The sequence below is a fragment of the Meles meles genome, chromosome 15 (genome assembly GCF_922984935.1).
Source record: "Meles meles chromosome 15, mMelMel3.1 paternal haplotype, whole genome shotgun sequence".
In the NCBI taxonomy this organism is placed as follows: domain Eukaryota; kingdom Metazoa; phylum Chordata; class Mammalia; order Carnivora; family Mustelidae; genus Meles; species Meles meles.
In genome coordinates this window covers 59,541,414-59,563,615 of record NC_060080.1, presented here as the reverse complement: position 1 = coordinate 59,563,615, position 22,202 = coordinate 59,541,414, and the positions used below count along the sequence as shown (strand labels likewise).

Below are 22,202 nucleotides of genomic sequence, written 5' to 3'. Positions count from 1 at the left end.
TTAAGAAGATATCATACAAACCCTATTCTCTGGCCACAACAAAATGAAGTTAGAAATCAATAAAAATATCAAAATTGTGGAAATTAAAGAATATACCTGTAAACAGTATTTCAAAGAAGAAATCACACTAGAAGTTAGAAAATACTTAGAAACAAAAATAAAAACATACAAAAAATTATGGAACATAGCAAACCAGTGCTAAGGGAGAAATTATAGCTATACATGTGTACATTTAAAAAAAAAAAAAAGGGCGCCTGGGTGGCTCAGTGGGTTAAGCTGCTGCCTTTGGCTGTCATGATCTCAGGGTCCTAGGATCCAATCCCGTATCGGACTCTCTGCTCAGCAGGGAACCTGCTTCTCTCTCTCTCTCTCTCTCTCTGCCTGCCTCTCCATCTACTTGTGATGTCTCTCTGTCAAATAAATAAATAAAATCTTTAAAAAAAAAAAAGATATCAAATCAACAACCTAACTTTACAGCTCAAGGAACCAGAAAAAGGAGAACAATTAATCCAAAACTAGCAGAAGGAAAGAAATAATAAAGATTAAACAGGGATAAATGAATAAATAGAAGAGCAGCAAAGAAAATCAATGAAACAAAAAGCTGATTCTTTGAAAAGATCAACCAAATTGACAAACTTTTAAGCAAGACAGACTAAAAAAAAGAGAAGACTCAAATTACTCAAAATCAAAATCAGAAAAAAAAGGAAAGACATCACTACTAAGTCTATAGAAATTAAAGGATTATAAGAAACTACAATGAACAATGATATGCCAACGAACTGGACAACATAGATGAAATGGACAAATTCATAGAAACGCAGAATCTACCAAGACTAAGTCAGGAAAACAAAGAAAATCTGAATAGACCTATAAGTAGTAAGGAGACTGAATCAGTAATAAAAATCTCCCAATAAAGAAAAGTCCTGCAGCTGTCGCAGGTGAATTCTACCAAACATTTAAAGAAAAATTAATCAATCCCTCTCAAACTTATCCAAAAAATTAAAGAAAAGGGAACACTTTCTAACTCATTCTAAGTGACCAGCATAACACTGATACCAAAGCCAGACAAACATACTCTAAGAAAATTACAGATCGGTATCTCTTATGAACACTGATGTAAAATTACTCAACAAAATGGTAAACACAGAATTCAGCATCATGTTAAGAAGATAACACCATGACCAAGTGGATTAATATAAGGTTGGTTCAACAAATTAAAATCAATTATTTTAATACAAACATCAACAAGATGAAAGAAAAAGCACATGATCATCTCAATTGATGAAGAAAAAAAGTTTACAAAATTCAACATTCTTTTTAGGATAATAACACTCAACAAATTAAAAATAGAAGAAAACTACCTCAACATAATATAAAAGCCATATATGAAACACCCATAGTAAACATCATACTCAATGGTGAAAGACTTAGAAGCTTAGAACATCTTAGAGCTTTCCCTCTAACTTCAGGAACAAGGCAACATGCCGACTTTTCACCATTTCTATTTGACATAGTACAAGAAGTTCTACTTAGAACAATTAGGCAAAAAAAAAAAAAAAAAAAAGAAAAAAGAAAAGAAAAAGAAGGCATACAAATGGGAAAGGTAAAAGTACAATGATTTTATATTTAGAAAACCCTAAAAAGACTCCACAAAACAGCTGTCACAACTAATAACAAATTAGCAGGATACAAAGTCAACAAATAAACATCAGTTGCATTTCTATACACCAACATGAAAAATCTGAAAAGGAAATTATAAAATCAATTCCATTTATAACAGCATCAAAAACAATAAAATACTTAGGAATTAACATAAACAAGGAGGTGAAAGACTTATTCAATGAAAACTACAAAACAGCACTAAAAGAAACTAATATGACATAAATAAATGAAAACACAACCCATGTTCACAGACTGAAAGATTTAATTTAAAATGTCAATACATCCCCAAATAATCTACAGATTCAATGCAATCCCAATGACATATTGTGCCAAAACAAAAACTCACTTTAAAATTCATATGCAGGGGTGCCTGCCTGGGTGGCTCAGTGGGTTAAAGCCTCTGCCTTCAGCTCAGGTCGTGATCCCAGGGTCCTGGGATTGAGCCCCACATCGGGCTCTCTGCTCAGCGGGGAGCCTGCTTCCTCCTCTCTCTCTGCCTGCCTCTCTGCCTACTGTGATCTCTGTCTGTCAAATAAATAAATAAAAAATAAAATCTTTAAAAAAATAAAATAAAATAAAATTCATATGCAATATCTAGGGCCTCCAAAAAGCCAAAATAATTGGAGAGAGAGAGAACACAAAACTGGAGGCCTCACACTTGTTCATTTCAAAACTTAGGACAAAGCTACAGTAATTAAAATGATGCGGTAGTGGCATAAAGACAGATATATAGACCAATGGATAGAATAGAAAGCCCAGAAATAAACACTGACATATATGTTCAAATGACTTTTGACAGAGGTGATAAGATCATTCAATGGGTAAAGGAGTCTTTTCAAATGATGCTGGCAAAACTGGATATGTGCAGGCAAAAAAATGAAGCTGGACCTTTACCTAACATCACATATAAAAATTAACTCAAAATGGATCAAGGACCTAAGTATAAGACCTACAACAATAATTTTTTTTAAGATTTTATTTATTTATTTGAGAGAATGAATGAGAGAGAGCATAAGCCAAGGGAGGGGCAAAGAGAGAGAGGGATGAGCAGACTCCCTACTGAGCAGGGAGGCTGATGTGGGACTCTGGGATCATGACCTGGGCTGAAGGCAGACGCTTAACTGACAGAGCGACCCAGGCACACTGACAACAAAATTCTTAAAAGCACATATAGGACAAAAGCTTAGTGACATTAGATTTGGTAATGATTTCTTGGATATGACACCAGGTCCAAGTAACAAAAGAAAAAATAGGCAAATGGGACAACTTGAAAATTTTAAAATCTTACACATCCAAAAGACACTATCCCTAGTGAAACAATGAATTACCTAAAAAGTCATGCATTGGTACAAGACCCATTTCATGTGCAAGAAGTGTCTATAGATTTTTTTTATGTAATCAAATGGGAAATATTCAATGATACTGTTTCAAGTTCCATTTTGCAAATAACCTCTGAGGAACTACCACTGGTGTAATTTTAATTTAGTATTACAGATGAATAATCACAAATACCTGAAAAGCGTTATAAGAAAAAAATTATAAGAAAAAAGATACCAGGGCGCCTGGGTGGCTCAGTGGGTTAAATCCTCTTCAGCTCAGGTCATGATCCCAGGGCCCTGGGATCAAGCCCCGCATCAGGCTCTCTGCTCAGCAGGGAGCCTGCTTCCTCCTCTCTCTCTCTGCCTGCCTCTATGCCTACTTGTGATCTCTGTCAAATAAATAAATAAAATCGGGCGCCTGGGTGGCTCAGTGGATTAAGCCGCTGCCTTCGGCTCAGGTCATGATCTCAGGGTCCTGGGATCGAGCCCCACATCGGGCTCTCTGCTCCGCGGGGAGTCTGCTTCCTCCTCTCTCTCTGCCTGCCTCTCTGCCTAATTGTGATCTCTCTCTCTGTCAAATAAATAAATAAAATCTTTAAAAAAAAAAAAGAAAAAAGATACCATCCAGAGAGTAAATGACAACCCACAAAATGTGTGAAAATATTTGCAAATCATATATCTGGTAAGACACTACCATCTAGAATCTATAAATTCTAAAGCTCAACAAAAACAAAAACAAATGAGGCACCTCACTGGCTAAACTGGTAGAGCATGTGACTCTTGGTCTTGGGGTTGTAAGTCAAGGCCCATGATGGGCATAACACTTATTTAAGAAAATAAGATCTTAAAAAAAAAAAGAAAATCCAATTCAAAAATGGGCAGACTTTAGTAGAAATTTCTCCAAAGAAAATATATGAATGGTCAATAAGCACATGAAAACATGCTGAAATCACTAGTCATTTGGGAAATGCAAATCACAACTACAATAAAGTATAATCTCATACCCATTAGAATGGCTACTATCAAAAAAAAAAAAAAAAAAAAAACCCAGAAAATATACATTGGCAATGATGTGGAGAAATCAGAACCCTCATGCAATGTTGATAGGAATATAAAATGGAACAACAGTAAATGGAAAGCAAAATGATGGTTTCTTAAAAAATTAAAAACAATTATCATATGATCCAACAATTCCACTTCTGAGTATTTACCTAAAAGAATTGAAAGCGGGGTCTCAAAGAGGTATTTGTATACCCATATTTATAGCAACACCATTAACAACCATGGAAGCAACCCAAGTGGCCATCGATTGAATGGCTAAGCACAAGGTGGCATATGCATACAGTGAGTGGTAAATCAGTCTACCTTTAAAAAGAAGAAAACTCTGCGATATGCTACAACATGAATAAGCCTCGAGGACATTATGCTTAGTGAAATAAACCAGTAACAAAAAGTCAAAAACTATGTGATTCCACTTATACAGGTACATGGAGCAGTCAAAATCACAAAGACAGAAACTGTAATAGTGGTTGCCATGGGCTGGAGGGAGGGGAAAGTGGAGAATTATTGTTTAATAGGCATAGAATTTCAGCTTTACAAGATGAAAAGTGTTATGGGGATGGATGATGGTGGTGACTGTCCAAAATTATGACACTTAATACCGCTGAACTCTATACTTAAAAATAGCTAAGATGGTAAATCTTATATATATTTTACCATGGTAAAAAAAAAAAAAGAAAGAAAGAAAACTTTATAATAATTTGGTCTCTGGTTTATTTAACAAGTCTTAATCTTGGTTTTTAAAAGATCCTGTTTTGGGGGTGCCTGGGTGGCTCAGTTGGTTAAGTGTCTGCCTTAGGTTTGGTCATGATCCCAGGGTTCTGGGGTCTGCTCAGCTGGGAGCCTAATTCTCCCTTTCCCTCTGCTGCTAACCCCCTTGTGCTCTCTCGCTCTGTCTCCCAAAGAAATAGTATCTTTAAAAAACAAAAAAATAAAAATTTCAAAAAAAAGATCCTGTTTTTAATTAGACTATTATATACCATGGCTCTTTAATTATGATTTAATTTAATATTAATTAATTTAATTATTATTTATTTATTATTAATCTTTAATTATACAGATGGTATGTAAAATATATAATTCTAAACATGCATATACTTAAACCAAAAGCAAAGTTATCGTAAGATTGCTTTAGGCAAGATGGCAGAGTAGGAGACCCAGGAGTTCAGCTAGATAGTTATCAAAACATTCTGAACACCTACAAACTCAACAGAAGATAGAAGAAAAGAAGAGCAGCAATTCTAGGAACAGAAAATCCACCACTTTCCAGAAGGCAGGACGTGAAGAGAAGTGAATCCGAAGCCACCGGAAGATAGGCCGCAGGGTGAGGTGCCAGGTCCTGGCAAGTAAGAAAGCCGCAGAGCACAAAATTGGAACTTTTAGAAGTCTGCTCCACTGAGGGACCTCACTCTAGAGAAGGAGGCGTGGAGCCCTTGCAGGGACAGTGGGGTCTCAGGACTTACAGGGTCATGGAAAGACCAGGGGTGCCTGAGTGTGTCAGAGCTCCCACATATAGGAACAGGGAAGCCAGCTACCCAGGAGTGCGCTCTCTGCTCAGGGTTACCTTAAACCATGATCCAAAGCACAGCTAGGCCACTGCACTTCAAGCAGGGACACCACAAGAGGCAGATCCGGGGAGACTCACCTTCCTGCTCCGGGAGGAGGAGCACGGAAGAACACCGCAGGAATCTACTCAGTTTGGAGACTCCAAACGGGGCCATGCACCAGAAATAGAAACGCTCTGTTACAAACCCGGTGAGCATGGAGTGCAGCCATAGACCAGGGAAATGGGAGGGATTGGCTGCTTTTCTCTGAGGACACATTGAGGAGTGAGGCCCCCACCTCTCGGCTCCTCCGGCTAGAGATTGGGAGGCTGCCATCCTGATTCCCGTCCTCCAAAGCTCTATGGAAAGCTTTCGGGGAACAAAAGCTACAGAGAGCAAACCTGAACAAATTACATAGGCTGGCCCTGGGCAAGGATGGTGCAATACCACCTCCAGCAAAGACATTTGAGAATCACTGAAATGGGCCCCTCACCCAAAAGATCAGCAAGAACATCCAGCCAAGACCAAGCTCACCAAACAATGAGAATTACAGAACTCCAGAGCTAGGGGAAAACAACACAAAGAATTCAGGCCTTTTTCCTATGATGCTTTAGTCTTTCAAAATTAAATTTTTAAAATTTTTTTTCTTATTCCACTTTCTAACATTTCTTCTTTCCTATTTTAATGTTTTTTAACTATTTTATCAATACCACTAGAAAAAATCTTTTAAAATTTTCATTGTTATATTCATATTTTATCCCTTCGTTGTATTTAACCTCACTTTTTGTATACGTATAGGTTTTTTTTCTTTAAAGTTTTGGGATACAACTTCTTCTAATAGATCAAAATACAAAATATATCATAAATCTAACACATAGCTTTGTTCTAGTCTCTGGCCTGATCACATTCTTTTCTCCCCCCCCAACCAATTTATCAATAACATTTTTTTAAATTTATTTATTTGACAGGCAGAGATCAAAAGTAGGCAGAGAGGCAGGCAGAGAGAGAGAAAGGGAAGCAGGCTCCCTGCTGAGCAGAGAGCCCGATGCAGGGCTCGATCCCAGGATCCTGGGATCATGACCTGAGTAAAGGCAGAGGCCTAACCCACTGAGCCACCCAGGCGCCCCTATCAATAACATTTTAAGAATCACTTTTCTCATCTTTACAGTCACATACCATCCCTTCATTGTGTTTGCCCTTATTTTGGTTTATGTAAGTTTTTCCTTCTTTAAAATTTTGGAAGGTATTTTCTTCTAAGAGACCAGAATACACACAAAATCAAGTGGGTGACTTTGTTCTATTCACCAGTCTAATATATATATATATATTTTCCCCCCCTTTCGTCTCCCCCCCAGTTTCAGGTCTCTTCTGATTTAGTTAGCATATATTTTTCCAGGATCTATGCCAGCCTTCTAGTATTTTGTTCTCTCATTCATCTATTCTTATCTGTATAAAATGACAAGGTGAAAAAACTCACCACAAAAAGAAGAAAAGAGGCAGCACTAACAGCTAGGGATCTAATCAATACGGACATTAGTAATATGTCAGAACTAGAGTTCAGAATAATGATTATCAAGATGCTAGCTGGGCCTGAAAAAAGCATCAGAGTTATCAGAGAATCCCTTTCTGGAGAAATAAAAGAACTACAATCTAAGTTGAAATAAAAAAACCTGCTAAAGAAGTGCAATAAAAAAATGTAGGCTCTTACTGCTAGGATAAATGAGGCAGAAGAGAAAATTAGTGATATAGAAGACCAAATGATGGAGAATAAAGAAGCTGAGTAAAAGAGAGACAAACAACTACTGGACCACGAGTGGAGAATTTGAGAAATAAGTGATACCATAAGACAAAACAATATTAGAATAATTGGGATCACAGAAGAAAAAGAAAGAGAGAAGGGGCAGAAGGTATACTGGAGCAAATTATAGTAGAGTATTTCCCTAATATGGAAAAGGTAAGAAGCATCAAAATCCAGGAGGCACAAAAAAAACACCCTCAAAATTAATAAAAATAGATCCACACCCCGTCATCTAATAATAAAACTTAGAAGTCTCAGTGACAAAGAGAAAATCCTGAAAGCAGCTCGGGACAAGAGGTCTGTAACATACAACAGTAGAAATATTAGATTGGCAGCAGACCTATCCACAGAGACCTGACAGGCCGGAAAGGGCTGGCATGATATATTTGGAGCACTAAACAAGAAAAATATGCAGCCATATTATATCCAGCTAGGCTGTCATTGAAAATAGAAGGAGAGAAAAAAAGCTTCCAGGACAGGGCACCTGGGTGGGAGTGGGTTAGGCCTCTGCCTTCAGCTCAGGTCATGATCTCAGGGTATCGAGTCCCACATCAGGCTCTCTGCTTAGCAGGAAGCCTCCTTCCCCCTTTCTCTCTGCCTGCCTCACTGCCTACTTGTGAGCTCTCTCTCTCTCAAATAAATAAATTAAATCTTTAAAAAAAAAAAAAAAAAAAGCTTCCAGGGCAAACAAAAATTAAAAGAATTTGCAAACACCAAACCAGCCCTACAGGAAATATTGAAAGGGGTCCTCTAAGCAAAGAGAGAGTCTAAAAGTAACAGACCAGAAAAGAACAGAGACAATATACAGTAATAGTCACCTTACAGGCAATACAATGGCACTAAATTCATATCTCTCAATAGTTACCCTGAATAGAAAAATAAGCTAATGCCCCAATCAAAAGATAAAGGGCATCAGAATGGATTAAAAAAAAAAACAAAAAACAGGACACACTGATACACTGTATGCAAGAAACTGACTTTAGACACAAAGCCACCTCAAGATTTAAAGTGAGGGAGTAGAAAACAATTTACCATGCTAATGGACATCAAAAGAAAGCTGCGGTGGCAATCCTTGTATCAGATCAATTAGATTTTAAGCCAAAGACTATAAGAGATGAGGAAGAACACTATATTATACTCAAAGGGTCTGTCCAACAAGATCTAATAATATTAAATATCTATGCCCCTAACATGGGAGCAACCAACTATATAAACCAATTAATAACGAAATCAAAGAAACACATCGACAATGATATAATAATAGTAGGGGACTTTAACACCCCCTGCACTGAAATGGACAGATCATCTAAGCAAAAGATTAACAAGGAAATAAAGGCTTTAAATGACACACTGGACCAGATGACCATCACAATATATGCAGAACATTCCATCCAAAAACAACAGAATACACATACTTCTCTAGTGCACATGGAACATCCTCTAGAATAGATCACATCCTGGGTCACACATCAGGACTCAACTGGTACCAAAAGATTGGGATCATCCCCTGCATATTTTCAGACCACAATGTTGTGAAACTAGAACTCAATCACAAGAATTCATATACATGGAGGCTAAAGGGCATCCTACTAAAGAATGAATGGGTTGGGGCTCCTGAGTGTCTCAGTGGGTTAAGACTCTGCCTTCGACTCGGGTCACGGTCTCAGGGTCCTGGGATCCAGCCCCACATCGGGCTCTCTGCTAGGCGGGGAGCCTGCCTCCCCCTCTCTCTTTGCTTGCCTCTCTGTCTACTTGTGATCTCTCTCTGTGTCAAATAAATTTTTAAAATCTTAAAAAAAAAAAAGAAGAAGAAGAAGAAAGAATGAATGGGTCAACCAGGAAATTAAAGAAGAATTTTTAAAAATCACTGAAACAAATGAAAATGAAAACACAATATTTGGGACACAGCAAAGGTGGTCCTGAAAGGAAAGTATATGTAATACAAGCCTTTCTCAAGAAACAAGAAAGGTCTCAAATATACAACCTAATCCTACACATAAAGGAGCTGGAGAAAGAAAATAAATAAAGCCTAAACCGAGCAGGAGAAAAGAAATAACAAAGATCAGAGCAGAAATCAATGAAATAGAAACCAAAAGAATAGAACAAATCAACAAAACTAGGAGCTGGTTCTTTGAAAGAATTAAAAAGATTGATAAACCCCTGGCCAGACTTATCAAAAAGAAAAGAGAAAGGACCCAAATTAATAAAATAAAGAAAGAGGAGAGATCACAACCAACATCAAAGAAATACAAACAATTGTAAGAATATATTATGAGCAACTATACACCAGCAAATTTGATAATCAGGAAGAAATGGATGCATTCCTAGAGACATATAAACTACCAAAACAGAACCAGGAAGAAACAGAAAACCTGAACAGACCCATAACCAGTAAGCAGATTAAAGCAGTCAACAAAAATCTCTCAACAATCAAGAGGCCCAGGGCCAGATGGCTTCCCAGGGGAATTCTACCAAACATTTAAAGAAGAATTAATACCTACTCTCCTAAAACTGTTCCAAAAATAGAAATGGAAGGAAAACTTCCAAACTCATTTTATGAGGCCCGCATTACCTTGATCCCAAAACCAGACAAAAGGAGAATTACAGACCAATATCCTTGATGAATACGGATGCAAAATTTCTCACCAAAATACTAGTTAATAGGATCCAACAGTACATTAAGAGGATTATGCACCATGACCAAGTGGGATTTGTTCCTGGGCTGCAAGACTGGTTCAACATCCACAAATCAGTCTATGTGATACAATACATTAAAGGAAGAACAAGAACCATATGATACTCTCAATAGATACTGAAAAAGCATTTGACAAAGTACAGCTTCCTTTCTTGATCAAAACTCTTCACAGTGTAAGCACAGAGGGTACATACCTCAATATCATCAAAGCCATCTATGAAAAACATGCAGCAAATATCATTCTCAATGGGGAAAAACAGAGCTTTTCTGCTAAGGTCAGGAACACGGCAGGGCTGGCCACTATCACCACTGCTATTTAACACAGTAGTAGAATTCCTAGGCTCGGCAATCTGACAACAAAAAGAAATTAAAGGCATCTAAATTGGCAAAGAAGAAGTCAAACTCTCACTCTTTGCAGATGAAATGATACTTTATGTGAAAAAACCAAAAGACTCCACTCCAAAACTGCTAGAACTCATACAGTAATTCAGTAAAGTGTCAGGATATAAAACCAATGCACAGAAATCAGTTGCATTTCTATACACCAACAGCAGAACAGAAGAAAGAGAAATTAAGGAGTTGATCCCATTTACAATTGCACCCAAAACCATAACTACGAATAAACCTTATGAAAAAGGCAAAGAATCTCTACTCAGAAAACTATAAGGTACTCATGAAAGAAACTGAGGAAGACATAATGAAATGGAAAAACTTTCCATGCTCATGGATTGGAAGAACAAATATTATGAAAATGTCTATGCTACCTAAAGCAATCTACACACAATGCAATCCCTATCAAAATCCCATCCATTTTCTTCAAAGAAATGGAACAATCCTAAAATTTATATGGAACCAGAAAAGACCTTGAATAGCCAAAGGAATATTGAAAAAGAAAGCTAAAGTTGGTGGTATCACAATTCCAGACTTCAAGCTCTATTACAAAGCAGTCATCATCAAGACAGTATGGTACTGACACAAAAACAGACACATAGATCAGTGGAACAGAATAGAGAGCCCAGAAATAGACCCTCAACTCTATGGTCAAGTAATCTTTGACAAAACAGGAAAGAATGTCCATGGAAAAAAGACAGCCTCTTCAACAAATGGTATTGGGAAAACTGGACGGCCACATGCAGAAGAATGAAACCAGATCATTTACTTACACCGCACACAAAAATAGACTCAAAATGGTTGAAAGACCTCATTGTGAGACAGGAATCCCTCAAAATCCTTGAGAACATAGGCAGCAACCTCTTCAACCTCAGCCACAGAACTTCTTCCTAGAAACATCACAAAGGCAAGGGAAGCAAGGGCAATAATGAACTATTGGGACTTCATCAAGATCAAAAGCTTTTGCACAGCAAAAGAAACAGTCAACAAAACCAAAAGATAACCAACAGAATCAGAGAAGATATTTGCAAATGACATATCAAATAAAAGGCTAGTACCCAAAAATCTACAAAGAACTATCAAACTCAACACCTAAAGAACAAAGAATCCAATCAAGAAATGGGCAGAAGACATGAAAAGACATTTCTGCAAAGAAGACATCCACATGGCCAACAAGCACATGAAAAATTGCTCCATATCACTCGGCATCAGGGAAATACAAATCAAAACCACAATGAGATACCACCTCACACCAGTCAGAAGGGCTAAAATTAACAAGTCAAGAAACAATAAGTGTTGGCAAGGAAGCAGAGAAAGGGGAACCCTCCTACACTGCTGGTGGGAATGCAAGCTAGTGCAGCCACTCTGGAAAACAGTACGGAGGTTCCTCAAAAAGTTGAAAATAGAGCTACCCTATGACCCAGCAATCGCACTATTGGGTATTTACTTAAAGATACAAACGTAGTGATCTGAAGGGGCACGTGCACCTGAATGTTTATAGCAGCAATGTCTACAATAGCCAACTATGGAAAGAACCTAGATGTCCATCAACAGATGAATGGATAAAGAAGATTTGGTATATATACACAATGGAATACTATGCAGCCATCAAAGGAAATGAAATCTTGCCATTTGCAACTACATGGATGGAACTAGAGGGTATTATGCTTTGTGAAATAAGTCAAGCAGAGAAAGACAATTACCATATGATCTCTCTGATATGAGGAATTTGAGAGGCAGAGCAGCAGGTTGAGGGGGTAGAGAAAGAAAAAATGAAACAAGATGGGACCGAGGAGGGAGACAAACCATAAGAGACTCTTAATCTCATGAAACAAACTGAGGGTTGCTGGGGGTTGGGGAGTAGGGATAGGGTGGCTGGGTCACAGACATTGGGGAGGGTATGTGCTATGGTGAGTGCTTTGAAATGTGTAAGTCTGATGATTCATAGACCTGTACCCCTGGGCAAATAATACATTATATGTTAATTAAAAAAAAAAAAAGATTACTCCCTAAATATTACTTCACTGGTTTCAATGAAACAGAATCAGATTATAACAAAATTGTTACATAAAGAACTTTACCTCGTAATTCATTAAACATTAAAATGAATGAATTTTAACCAGAATCATACTAATTTTAAATGTGCTATAAATAAAATTAATGATGTTAAATAATTTCATACTGTGTAAGTATAAAATCTTGTAAGCTCCAAAATACCTAAAATATTAATTTTACGGATATGAAACTTAATTCTCCTTCAATAGCTCTGCTGGATGTTGTTAGAATTGTATTTCAAATATTTTCTGTCGTTTGAATTAACCATTATCTAAATAATGCTGAGCTGGGGTAAAAAACATTAAAAACATCTCCAAATCTAACATAACAGATTAATGCACCAGTGTTTGTTGCCTTAACGAAAGTGAAAGCTTATGAGGAATTCAGAAACTACCTGAAGATTCAAACTCACAATGAAATTGCAATGACATATTGTGCTCCTTGATATTACTACCAGAGATGGTTCTTTAAGAAAGTAGACAACCTTATTAGTGTAATTGGAAATGTGCTTAAAAAAAAAAGAAAAAAGAAAAAAAGAAATGTGCTAAAATATCCACCAGAACAAAATCCTCTCTTGCAACATATTACATTACCTGTGAAAGGTAATCTATAAACAATCAGTGCAAATATGTTCCTTAATCTGACTTAGAGAAGAAGGAACTATAAAGAGAACAAAGCCCAGGAACTACCATAGAGCTGACTTTGTGTGTATTTGGACTACAGCAGTGGGAGGAGTGTTAGGATACATGTCTATGGCCTACTTGGGAGTATGGATATGTCATATTCTGCTGTAGGACCACAGTGAGATTTCTCATTTTGAAAACTCTCCATTCAAAAATTCACTATAAATCAAGGACAGAAATCATGAGATTCTAAGAACAATAACAGGGAAAACCTTTTCCTCTTAGCAGTTAGTAGTATTCATGTAGTTAGAAGCTAGGTTTGGAGAATAATGCACACCTGCTGCTCTGTAAGAGAAAAGGAGATCAATCTGTTCCCTCCCCACCACCCCCCCCCACCCCCACCCCCGAGAGGAGGAAAGTCAGAGAGCCAGAGGGAGCATGCTATGTCCCATGCCATGAGAGCCATCCTGGCACTCTATGCCCAATCTTTAGCAGGAACTTAATGCAAATCACATTTTTTTTTTTTTTTTAAAGATTTATTTATTTGACAGATAGAGATTACAAGTAGGCAGAGAGGCAGGCAGAGAGAGAGAGAGGAGGAAGCAGGCTCCCAGCCAAGCAGAGAGCCCGATGCGGGGCTCGATCCCAGGACCCTGGGATCATGACCTGAGCTGAAGGCAGAGGCTTTAACCCGCTGAGCCACCCAGGCGCCCCGCAAATCACATTTTTTAAGCAAATTCCATAATGAAATATTTATTTGAATTACAGTCAATTTTGATCTTAGAAAACATTATTTTCTAGTTTCTATTACCACAATGTAAAATTATATGTTAGTTGCCAGACCAACTCATTTTTAGTAATTCACTTTCTTTCTTCATTAAATACATCAGAAAAGTCTATGAAGTGAATGGTTGAGATGTAAGAAGTCTAACAAAATTCTGTATTTACTTCTAACTTGTATACATGATTCTTAAGTACTCAAGTACTCAAAACCTTTGATACCCATTTACTGAAGGAATATCATACCTTTTATCATATTTCTCACTTCATAAATCATTCATAATTTTAGGTCCATTTTATATCACTTTTATAAATTAAGCAGTAAGAAATAGCGTTATTGTGATTTTAATAAGTCATTGTAAACAATACTTTGGGGCACGTGGGTGGCTCAGTCGTTAAACATCTGCCTCCAGCTCAGGTCATGATCCCAGGGTCCTGGGACTGAGCCTGGCATCAGGCTCCCTGCTTGGTGGAAAGCCTGGTTCTCCTCCTCCCACTCCCCCTGCTTGTGTTTCCTCTCTCACTATGTCTCTCAAATAAATAAAACTTAAAAAGTAAAATAAACAAAATAAAATAAACAATATTTTATCTCTGCATCACTTTAACCTTGACTTTCTTGATTTAATAATCTAATCTCTCTCAAATGCATTCCATAATTTATTTCTCAGTGGTTTTTATAATATTCCTCAAAATGGGTATTAACACATTAATTTAATTTAAAATGAAGTCATATTTTTTTTTGAAAGTAAGTCAATCTTATTTGACTGGGCTTCACCAATTATGTTACATGGCATTATATTATCCAAAATTAAAAATTCAACAGGCAAATAAACCACATCAAGGTTCTGACATACTTAAACCTATTTAAAGCATATGGTAAGATGAAAGCATTTAATTAAAAATATTGTTTGGAGAAGGTCACAATGAAATCCTATTTCAATTTTTCCTAACATTTTCAGAGCATATTGAATTAATCAAGGTCACTGTAAATGAAAGAGGACTGTATAGTTTTAGGGAAATTTTAGTAAAGCTTTGAATGACTAATGGGTAATTAATCCTTTTGGAAGTCAGGTGGTTTTCAATCTTTTGTTTGCAGCCAAATTAAAGAAATGGCCTAAATGAGTTATACCACTGAAAACAATTTCTGATAATAGGCCACCATGTGATTTTGTTTTGTAAATAACATGGAAGGAGTTCAAATAATTCCCATCTTATTTATGTGAATAGGTTTCTAAGCACTTAGATCTATAACTCTGGAAAAAAGGAATAAATTTGAAACAGAATCCAGTCTCATTTTAATCACAAGTAATATTCATCCACATGTATATAAACTAACCAGGGAGGAAAAGTCCCATCCATTGAGATATATTCCATTAAAATTTTGCTTTTAATTTTTAGTAAGTATCTAAATTTGTAACATTCATTTTGATAAATTTTAGCTTTTAAGAACTGTAATGATAATAGGTTTATTATACTTGCAGCACAAATGACAATTTATATTCATATTTTTGTGAAAAAAACTGACAGTATGATCATAAAAAGACTTTTTAGCATTAAAATACATTAAAGTAAGATAAAATTATGTCAGTAAAGTGTACTGGAAGTTTGAGGTTAGCAATGTATAGAAACCTCAACTTCTGACTGTCCAAAAAGAGATATTTACCTATTTTTTAAGTGGATAAGGGTAGAAAGATATTTAGATTCCACTGCATATTTTTGAAAGAATGATCTAACTTTTTTTTTAAAAATTCAAAACTCAGAATACATTGGAAATTACAATCTTTAAAACTGTATAAACATGATACATTTTAAGTGTTCATTTTTAAATGTACAAGGGGATATGTAATTTGTTTTCTTACTGTAAGAAGGTCTTAGTTTTCCAGACATGGCTAGAAGAACTTGAACAAATCACAACCTTTGAAATTGAGTCTTAAACTATAAAATGAGAATCATATTCACTGTACCTCAGATTATACATACGAAATATTACACATATTCACTATGTTTTTGTAAAATGTAAAACAAAATGATTAAATTAATGAGGGCCTAGGAAAGTAATAACTCCCTTGATTTTGTGTCCTTTTCATATGAAGTAGACCAAGAAGACAGCCCATGTCAAATCCCAGCTGTAAGTCATGAAAACTTGATTCATTTCCAGAGCCATATATTAAGTTGACCTATAAATAACTAAATTCCTATGTGCCACGATTCTTTAAAATTAAATTTAGCCAAATATAAGAGGAGAATATTACAAAACCAGATCTGGGAACTAAGACACTGAAATGTAAAAAGGGAACAGGGGACGTAGATTTAGAAACAATGTTATGGAGGGCCATCCTTACTCACTCAATCCCATCTTTTGGGGCATTTGCAACTTTCTACCTTAAAATCAGCATTTTGTAACATAAATTCTTAGGCCACCAGCAAGGTTATGAAACAGTTAGGAGTAACATATCCCCATTTTCTGGGCCTCCAACTCCAGTTCTCAGTAGTTTCACTTAGACGGAGTCAAGTATATTCCCCAGGCAAACCAAGCATACCAGATAATAAATACATCACACTGAAATAAAAAATAATTTTCCAACATACAAATTTTATAATGAAAATTGTTCTTAATTCTGCCCCTAGGTTAAGCCTGATAATTTGGCTAAACGATCTGGTACTCAAATGAGTAAGCTATTTACCAAAAATATATAAATTTTTATTAAAGTATCAAATTACATCTGTGAAATTTCAGATATGCTCAGTATTTCACAAGTTCTTCCAATCACTTTCCAATATAATTTGGACTTACAAAATTTCTGCTTAGCTAGAAAAGTCTGAAACTGATTAGTTCCATCAAGCCAAGATTCTTAGTCTTCCAGGTTCCACAACAGCAATTTTATTTTTTTTTTTAAAGATTTTTATTTATTTGACAGAGAGAGATCACAAGTAGATAGAGAGGCAGGCAGAGAGAGAGAGAGAGAAGCAGGCTCCCTGGTGAGCAGAGAGCCTGATGTGGGACTCGATCCCAGGACCCCGAGATCATGACCTGAGCTGAAGGCAGCGGCTTAACCCACTGAGCCACCCAGGCGCCCCCACAACAGCAATTTTAAAGATACTTCTCTTGTACCTCTTATGAGGAAGACATGTCGTGTTCTATGAGGTATACATAGATGTATAAGATGCAGTCTCTGTACCCAAAGAAATTATCAGTCTAATGACTGATATAAAAGTTGAGAGCATTGCACCCTGAATACCACCTAAATTCTATAACACAGCATTTCCTGTAACTATATTTGCTTTTATATTTTAATTTTTTTGTGGACAAAACTATTCATCCCTCAATACATCCATTAATCTTTTTTTTTTTTAAGATTTTAATTTTAAGTAATGTCTACACCCAACATGGGGCTCAAACAACCAAAAGATCAAGAGTCACATATTCCACCAACTGAGCCAGCCAGGTGCATTTCAAAGAAAGTTGCCGGCGTTAAGTATGTATCACACCCAAACACTTCAGCATACCTATCACTAGCTGGAACTCAATAATTTTTAGTTTTTTTAAAGAGGAAATTTATAAATATGAAATGTACAAATCTTAAGTGTCTCAACAGCAGATTTTACAAATGTTTATACCATTCGGCATGAGAGCCCAAGAGCTTTGCAGAGGAGACAAGTTCCAGCCATGGCTGCGGCTCCAGCCTTCCCACTTTTCTAGACCATGTAGCAATAGTACACATGCCTTTTTCGAAAAGGTCTGTATACAAGCTCTGGGAAATGGGCCCTCTTCTTTTTCCTCCTAGAAATATTAGCTGCTCTTTAACACCTTCTACTTCTGGGGCCCTTAGACTCAGAGCTCTTTTATGCCTTTTAGTATAACCACCGCTCCTTGTTCTAGTTAGCATTTCATCATTAAATTTTCAAATAACCAGTAGAGATCTGTCTCCTGACTAAACTCAGACTACTCTAAAGGGTTAGTCACTGCACAGCTCTTCTGTATGTTTGAAAATGTTGCGGGGAGGAGAGAAGCAAAAAGGCATATTTAAGAAGATAGACCAACTGTTAATAATTGTTAAAGCTGGATTATGGATTGAGAAAATTATACTACTATCTCTTCATTTGTTTATGTTTTAAATTTCCTGTAATACTTTTGAAAAGGAGACTTCCAAATGGCCAAAGCATTTATGAGGAGGCTGGTGGAATGGAATTTTAACAGGCAGAAATAGAGGATAAGAGCACATACAAAATATGGAGGCAGAAAACCAAAGGACATGTTTTAGCAACAGCAAATAGGCTGGCTAACGTATAAGACGGAAAACACAAATGAATGTGCATGGTAAGATATTTTCCCAGTCTTTCACTTCTGTATTACTTCTTCACACTCAATTGCTTTCTTTCTGGCTTACTCTCCTGTCTCTGCTCTGCCCATACTTCTACATACTGTCCAAGATCTAGCTCTTCCCACTCTTCCTCACCTCTCATGAGCCATAAATTGATCCATTGCATCTTTTTGTATCTTAATTTCTTCAAACATGGGCATAATGATATGTCTTCGGACATATTTATGACAAAACATAGATGTGTCTATGCTTATACACCAGCATTTTTTTTACATTTAAAGCCAGCAGCAGCAGTAGCATAAAACAAGTTTCCATAATATCTAGTTAGTAGGGCATAAGAAAAAGCATTAGTAACAACTCATGTGACTTTTTTTGTAATTAAAAAATGTGTCTATATACACAAGAGTGAGAATATGTGCATGTGTGTCAACCTAAGATCTCTGGGAAGGGACTGGTAATATTCTTTGTTAAACTGGATGTTGAGTACAGTTGGACAAATAGTAAAATGAATACTCAATATTTTCTCCACCCACCCATATATTTAAAGCACCCTTAGGCCAGTGTCCAGTTACATCTCTCCACTTTTCCCTTCCTTAGAAATGCAACTATAGTGAAATTTGATTTACAAAAAACAGGTTTGTTTCATCCAAACTGAAAATATCAAAAATTATAAAACCAGTTAGATATTTAATAGGAAGAACTCCTAAAAGAGATAAAGAAAATACATCCAAACAAAACATATGACAATTTGTTAGAAGTACCTAAGAACATAGACGTGTACACATTAAAATACACAGATACCCCATTTGGGCTCCTTTCCCTCCTAATCCCCATTATTGGTAAGGTCCGAACCTGCCATTTTACTTCAAGCTTCTGTATGTGTTATATGCTCTCCCATCTATTTAGAATGTAGCAGGAACAAAGGTATCCCAAAACAGTAGACGGCAGCAGAAAGATGTTGTGTGGTATCATCCAGGCAATGACCTCTGCTTTCTCAACCCTTCCTGGGTTCTCTGATGCAAAGCGTGACTCAAGATGCAGGACAATGCAATGTTTGGAAATATTCGTTCAAACAGACACACCAAGACTGTTAAAGTAAGTTCCTCCAAAACACAAAAGCAATGGTCAAGGCTAGAATTGGGTTTCTTTCTTGCCTCTGACAGAGCTCTTCCTGTGTGTGTAGTCAGTATCACAAACAGCTATGCACGCCATTGTATACCACAGGCAAAAGGAATGTCCTTACAAAGATATGTTGCAGCTGTGCCTGCTCTTGGTGATGCCTTGATGCCACTAAGTTCTAGCAGCTGTGCAAAAGAACTTTCTGTGATAGTGGAAATGTCTGACATTCCACTATCTGGAATATGTCTGTCCCATATGATTAGAACACTTGTAATATAGGTATGACTGAGGAACTGGATTTTTATTTATTTTTATTTAATTTTAATTTAAATTTAAGAGCCACAGGATTCATAGCTACAGTCTTAGGTAATACAGTTCTTAGTTAAGTTAGTTAAGTTCTTAGTTAGTTAGTCTTAGTTAAAAACAAAACAAAAAAAAACAAACAGGAACTTAAAGCATGTATGGTTGCAAATTGTCTTACTCCCAACCCAAAACCCTACTACAACACTGCAAATGTGGTTCTACCTCCTACCTTAGCTGCTTGGCCAAAACATCCATTTGTCTTCATTCAGGCAGCAACTCCTTTGTAAAGTCCTAGCACCCCAGAGTTACTCTTTATTACTACTAACCAGGTCATACCATACTGACATTATGGCTTTACATAGTTGTATTCCCTGCTATTATGGGGGCTCTAAAAAGGCAGCAATTGTGTATACTAATCTCTAGATTCCCACAGCCTACTAGGGTGCCACATCCTAAGATCCTCGCCCTACATTTTCCTGGCCAATTTATTAAGCCAGTCTTCATCTAACCAATCACAGCTCTTTACCACTCTACCATTTGAAATCTCATAATCCCATCCACAACAAACATCTTAGAAATGGAGAAATTCCAGGTCATTTTTATCTGTATCAAATGGTGTGGTGTTGTAGCTCTATCTATGATTGTTCAGTAGAAAACACTGTAAAATAGTGAAAATGATGCATTTAGAAAATCAAGTGGAGGGGCACCTGGGTGGCTCAGTGGGTTAAAGCCTCTGCCTTCAGCTCAGGTCATGATCCAGGGTCCTGGGATGGAGCCCCACATCAGGCTCTCTGCTCAGCAGGAAGCCTGCTTCCTCCTCTCTCTCTCTCTGCCTGCCTCTCTGCCTACTTGTGATCTCTGTCAAATAAATAAATAAAACTTAAAAAAAAAAAAAAGAAAATCAAGTGGAAATAACGAGGAAGTAGTTTGACACAGAATCTGGAATTCAGGACAAGACACAAATTTGGGAGTTTTCTGATATAGATGTCACCAGGCATTTGACATCTGTAACCAAGCAACTCGTAACTTACATAGGGATTAAGTGCAGACAGAAGAATAAAGGCACTCCAATGTTAAGAAGTCAGAAGTAAAAAAGAGGGGCAACCAATGACATAAGAGGAAAACCAGTAAAGTATATGAATAAGAAGTGAATAAAGGCGTTAAAGGAAGACAGAATCACTCAGTTATAATAAATACTACTGATTTTTAAAAAATGGAAATATGTTATATTCTTTCCCACAACAGCAAACCCTCCAAAATGAAGAGAGTTAAACTGAAAGGTACCAGTTGGCTTTCAATTACCAGTTGATAGAGGAAAAACTAAAAGTTACAATAACATTATCTAATACAGATACTGCACTGATTTGCTTACAGTTATGCTATTCCAGAACACCACATCTTCCTTTCAATATCCACATCAAACTAGGTTTCAAGGAGCACTACAACTCTCTTAGGCAGCATTAATTTTAAATGAAAACCTCAAGTTGTTTTACCAGTTGAGATTCTGCCTGAAACAACCAGTGTCTCCCATACAGCTGCCACACTTTACTTAGAAATGCAGCTTTGGCATCATTTCAAGGTCAAGATGGTTTATACAGTAGCCAGTCTCCAAAAACGAATGGGCAAAAAAGTTAGATCCGTGAACTGTGAGCTCCAGGAAGGGAAGTGCTCATTTCATTTCCCACAAGGCAAACGCTCACTATTTTTTATTTAATTTTGAAAGAGCTGCATCTTACAGAAAGGAGGGGGCAAGAACTTCAAGGCACTACACCCTCCAGAAGGCTATTATCCTAACAGCGCTGAGTAGGGACCGGCGAGCCTGCGGGTCAGCAGGTCAGCACCTGGGTAGATAAAAACAACGCGGAACGGCGCACAACCGCATTTCGGACCCTAATGTTAACAGAAAACCCCTTGCCCTTGGGCCCGGGCTCACCTGCCTCTGGAGTTGGGAAGACGCGCGGCAGCTGGCCGCCTCAGAGGGGCGTCCTTGCAATCTGCTCAGCTCGTCACCGGACACTACCTAGAGCGGAGGGTCCCCTGGCAACTAGGGAAGAAGGACCCGGCAAGCCGCCGCGCACTTGCTCGGAGTCTTCGGTCTCGGAGCTGCGCGAGCCACAAATCCCTCAGGTACTCACCAGCAGTCCGTGCGTGCGCGCGCTCTCCCGCCTCGTCGCTTAGCAACTTGAGAAGCCTTCCAGCCTTCGCAACACGTCAATTCCGCCCGCCCCTACAGAGTGTAAACGTTTTAAAGAGACTCTGTTTCCGGGTCGAGCCGATTTTACGCAGCGGAAGGGCTCCTTACCTCCCACTTTTACCCTTGGGGTAAGATAAGTCTCACTCGCGCACGAGTGGGTGATGTAGCTAAAGGGTCTGTATCTCCTCCCTCGACTTCCACGTGCCTCCCCCCCCACCAATTATTGGGCGCCAACAGGCGGGTCCTTCCTCCTAAGCACAAATCTTCAGCTCATCGCTGTCCTCCAATCATAGCGGCCCGCCCTCGGGGACTACTTTGCAATCGGCGAAGAGCGCAGGG

The 22,202-nt window shown here is 37.5% G+C and overlaps 1 protein-coding gene across 10 annotated transcripts in view; it reads right to left on the bottom strand.

Annotated features, from left to right (window-relative positions):
* The window catches only part of LOC123925775 (WD repeat containing planar cell polarity effector), a 473,517-nt gene extending 451,357 nt beyond the window's left edge, over positions 1-22,160 (bottom strand). For 8 of the 10 annotated variants that reach the window (XM_045979285.1, XM_045979289.1, XM_045979283.1 and 5 more), the window contains exon 1: positions 21,603-22,160. The gene's annotated coding sequence lies outside the window, so the exon portion shown is untranslated. The remainder of the gene's footprint in view (positions 1-21,602) is intronic. The other 2 variants (XM_045979288.1, XM_045979292.1) reach the window with 1 other exon arrangement.
* Positions 22,161-22,202: the final 42 nt, after the last annotated feature.